Genomic DNA, 5,254 nt, shown 5'->3' on the forward strand with positions numbered 1-5,254 from the left:
CCTGGCCATTCTTTCAGGAGTAGTGAGATGGAATCTCAGTATGGTTCTAATCTGCCTTTCTCTAATGAGTAATGATGATGAACATTTTTTTCATGTATTTATTTGTAATTTGTATTTCTTCATCTGAGAATTTTGTGTTCATCACAGATGCCCATTTTTGGATTGGATCTTTGACATTTAGGGCTCTGATTTTTAAAAATTCATTTTAAGTTTTAGACAGAAGTCCATTGTCTGAGGGCCAGTTTACTAAGATTTTTTTCCCAGTTTGTGGGTTTTGTTTTAACTATGCTGGAGATTTCTTTTGACATGCAGAAACCTTTTAATAAGAGGTGATCCCAGTTATTAATTCTGGGAAGTATTTCCCATGTGGTTTGAGTCCTGTTCATGAATTTTCTACCTACCCCTGTGTCTTCAAGGTTTTTACCCAATTTGTCTTCCAATAGATTTAGTGTTTCTGTTTTAATATTCAGATCTTTGATCCATTTAGATTTTAATTTAGTACGTGGTGATAGGCATGGGTCTAGTTTTAGTTTTTGGCATATGGAAAACTAGTTTTTCCAACACCATTTATTAAAGAGACTGTCCTTCCAGTGAACATGTTTGGACCCTTTATCAAAGATAAGGTGGTTGAGTATGTTTGTAGTTGTGGTTGTATCTTCTAATCTATTCCATTGATCTTTGGCTCTGTTTTGATTCCAGTACCATGCTGATTTTACTACGGTTGCTTTGTAGTATAACTTCAAGTCAGGGATTGTGATGCCTCCTGCCTTGCCTTTGTTGCTTAGAACTGTCTTTGCTATTCTAGGTCTCTTCTCACTCCAGATAAATTTTAAGATGGATTTTGCAAGATCTATGAGGTATGTTGATGGTATTTTTATTGGGATTGCATTGAATCTGTATAACAGTTTTGGGAGAATGGCCATTTTCACAATATTTATTCTTCCTATCCATGAGCAAGGGAAGTCTTTCCATTTTCTGAGATTGTCTTCAATTTCTTTTTTCAGTGTATTATAATATTCCCTGCATTGGTCTTTCACTTCTTTTGTGAGAGTAATTCTTAAATATTTAATTTTTTGTTGCTAGTGTGAAGGGTATGGCTACTGTTATTTCTCGGTTAGTGATTTTGTTGTTGGTATATAGGAATGCTATTGGTTTTTGAGTATTGATTTTGTATCCAGGTATATTTCTGAATGTATTTATTATATCAAAGAGTCTTTCAATGGAGTTTTGGTGGTGTCTGTGTAGAGTATCATGTCATCTGCAAATAATAACTTCTTTTACTATCGTTATCCCTTTTATTTCTGTTGCTTGTCTAATTGCTCTGGCTAGTATTTCCAGTACTATATTATATAGGAACAGTGATAAAGGACATCCTTGTCTTGTGCCTAATTTTAAAGTAAAGGCCTTTAATTTTTGGCCATTTGGTATGATACTGGCTGTTGGTTTGCCCTAGATGGACTTTATTATATTGAGATAAAGATCATCTATTCCAATCTCTGTAAGGTTCTTATCATAAATGAATGTTGGACCTTATCAAAAGCTTTCTCTGCATCTATAGAAAATGATCACTTGATTCTTTAGGTTTTATTGATGTGGTGGAATACATTTATTGATTTCCGTGTGTTGAAACATCCCTGCTTTCCTGGGATAAATCTCACTTGGTCATCATGTATAATCTTCTTGATGATTTGCTGCATCTTATTTGCCAATATTTATTGAGGATTTTTGCATTTGTGTTCGTTAGGGAGTTTGGTCTGTAATTCTATTTTTCAGTTGGGCCTTTTCTGGTTTTGGTACTAGAGCAATATTTTCTTCCAGGAAGTACTTAGGAAGGATTGCTTCCCTTTCAATTTCACTGAAGAGTTTGAGGAGTGTTGGCATTAAATCTTCTTTGTACTTCTTGTAGAATTCCGCAGTGAATCCATCTGGGCCTGGGCTCTTCTTTGTATGTAAGGACTTAATTACATTTTCAATTTCATTAATAGAAATTGGGTTATTCAGCAGTTTTACATCTTCTTGACCTGGCTTTGGTAGTTCATATGTTTCTAGGACTCTGTCTATTTCTTCTGCGTTATCAAATCTATGAGAGTAGAGGTTTTCAAAATAGATGTTGATGATCTTCTGTATTTCTATAGAGTCTGTAGTGATTTCATCTTTTTTCATTCCTTATTGCATGAATTTGAGCTTTTTTTCCCCCCCTTTTTAAAATACGGTTGTCTAAGGGCTTATCAATTTTATTTATTCTTTCAAAAAACCAACTCTTTGATTCATTGGATTGTTTTCTTAGTCTCTATTACATTAATTTCTGCTCTGATCTTTATAATTTCTTCTCTTCTTTTGTCTTTGGGCTTGATTTGCTTTTCTTTTTCTAGATGTCTGAGGTGTAATATCAGGTTATGTATTTTATGTATTTGTATTCGTTTTTTTTTTCCTGATATGGAAACTCAATGCAATACATTTTCCTCTAAGGACTGCTTTCATTGCATTCCACACATTCCAGTAAGTTGTATTTTGTTTGCTTGTAGGTATTGTTTAATTTCTTCTTTAATTTCCCTTGTGAACATCTAATTACTCAAAAGTATATTATTCATTTTCCATGTGTTTTTGGGATTTTTGCAGTATATTTTATCATTAATTTCTAATTTCATGGTGCTATGATCCAATAATATGCAAGAGATAATTTCAACTCTTTTGCATTTCTTTAAATATGTTCTGTGGGCTAATATATGGTCTACTTTAGAGAATGACCCATGTACTGCTGAGAAGAATGTGTATTCTGATGTTGGATGGAACACTCTGTATATGTCCATTAAGTCCATTTGTTCACAGGTGTGATTCAGTTCTGTTATTTCTTTGCTGGTTTTTTGTCTAGGTTCCTTGGTGTCAATGGTGTCTTAAGGTCTCCTGTTATAATTGTGTTACTGCTAATTTGGTTTTTAATTTCTGTTAATACTTGTTTTATATAACTGGGTGCTCTGGAATTTGGTGCATATAGATTTAAGATAGTTACCTCTTCCTCTTGAAGTTTCCCTCTAAGAAGTAAGTAATGACTTCTTTCTCTCTTCTGATTGTTGTTGGTTTGAAATTCACATTGTCTGCAAACAGAATAGCTACTCTTGCTTTTTTTTTTTTTTTTTTTTTTTTTTGGTTCCTGTTGCATGAAGTATTGTTTTCCATTCTTTGACTTTCAGTCTGTGAATATTCTTTTGGGTTAGATGGGTTCCTTATAGACCGCCCATGGTTGTATTTTGTTTCGCAATCCATTCTGCAGTCAGTTTCTTTTAATTGGTGCATTGAGACCATTTACATTAATGGTTATAACTGTTATAAGTTAGTTTATTGTTGACATTATCTTTCTGCTGTTGCATTTTTATCTTTTGTTCTGTTTAATTGTCTTCTCTGCTTAGTGGTTTTTCCCTAAGTGTATGCAAGCTGTCTTTCAGTATTCTTTGCAGGATTGGCTTGGTGATCATGAAGTTCTTCAGCTGTTCTTTGTCATGGAAGTATCTTATTTCTCCATCCATTTTGAAGGACAGTTTTGCAAGGTACACTGGTCTGCATTGGAAATTATTTTCCTTTAGTTTCTGAAATGCTTCACTATATGCTCTTCTTGACTTTATTGTTTGAGCTGAGAAGTCTGCAGTGATTCTGATAAGTTTTCCTTTATAGGTGATCTGTCTTTTCTCTCTGAAAGCTTTTAATATTCTATTCTTTTGTTGGATCTCTGGGATGCTGAGTATTATATGTCGGGGTGTAGTTTTATTTTGCTTATGGCTATTTGGAGTTCTATATGGTTCAATGATCCTGATATCAGTTTCCATTCTCATGTTCAGAAAATTTTCAGCTATTACTTCTCTAAATATCCTATTGACATCATGTACATTGTCCCCTTCTTTTTCATTTATACCTATCAATCTAATGTTGTCTTTCTCTGCATCATCTTGCAGCTGTTGAATTTTTATTTCCTGATGTTTTGTTACTTTGCTTTCTTGTTCCCTTGATGCAATCTTGTCTTTGAGATCTGAAATTCTATCTTCACTTTCATTAAGGTGGTTTTTACAACTTTCAATGGATTTTTTTATTTCCTCTATATCTCTTTGCATCTGCTTTATGTATTCTGTTTGTTTCTTTTTTTTTTTTTTTTTTTATCGGTACCAGGGATCGAACTCATGACTGCCTGCTTGAAAGCAGGTGCTTATGCCGCTGAGCTAAATCCCCAGCCCCCCTGTTTGTTTCTTATATTGTTCATCCAGGGATTCTACCTTTTTGTTTAATTCCTCCAATCATTTAACTGTGTCTTCTTCAGATATATTCAGCATCTCTTTCATTTCTTTTATCATTTCTTTTACCTTGGAGATTATTTCTAGTTTGAATTGCTTTAAAGCTTCCCAGAGTTATTTCTTTATTTGAGTTGCCATTATGGCCGATATTTCAGGTGTATGGCATATATTTTCTTCTATGCATGTAGCTCCAAGGTTTCTTGGGATGGGCTGGAAGTTTGAGATTGTAATTTGGTCTTTCATTTTATTTTCCTATATTTCTGTGTTTCAAGTGTTATTCCAAGGCTTCCCCAGGGCTTGTTGTAAATCCTCTTCTATGCCCTCAGCTCCTGGGACTCTGGCCACCCAGTTCCCTGGATTGAGAGAGGGTCACTGGGGGTGGGGTAGGCTGGCTCAGGACCCACCACGCTTGTCCAGTGCCACAGGAAGCCAGTAAGTTCCCTGTCCAGGGCTGAGTGAAGATCCCAAACTAGCTGGGCTTGGAGGATGGTGCACGGACACTCACCCCATGCTGCCCAGCCTCTGGAACAGATGACACCAGCAGGCCCAAACTCCAGAGTCCGCCAAGCCCAGCAGGGAGTGGTGTGACCTGTGCAGGCCAGTTCAAGATCCACCAAGCTGGTCCAGTGCTCCAGGAAGCCCCGAAGTTCCCTGTCCCACCTGCTGCAATTTCTAGCAATACCATGCCAGTGAGGTTTTTTGTGGCAACTACAATCTTTTAGTGAGGACTTATACCTACTGAATCTTTTAACTTTGTTGAACTCATGATAAGATTTTGTGACCTTTTTCTGGTGAATTCACTTTTGTTTCTGCATACCTAATTAAATAAATTTTTGATTGTCATATTTAATTAAAATTTTCTTTAATAATGCTTAAAATAATTCTTATAGATTTAATGTGTGAGTACTTTAACTTCCTATTTTATGTTTGTTGATCTTTTGCTTCTATTCAGATAATTTTTTTCAGGATGATTG

Source organism: Cavia porcellus, unplaced genomic scaffold (assembly GCF_034190915.1).
Source record: "Cavia porcellus strain 051 isolate PalLab524CR breed Dunkin Hartley unplaced genomic scaffold, mCavPor4.1 scaffold_13, whole genome shotgun sequence".
Taxonomy (NCBI): Eukaryota; Metazoa; Chordata; class Mammalia; order Rodentia; family Caviidae; genus Cavia; species Cavia porcellus.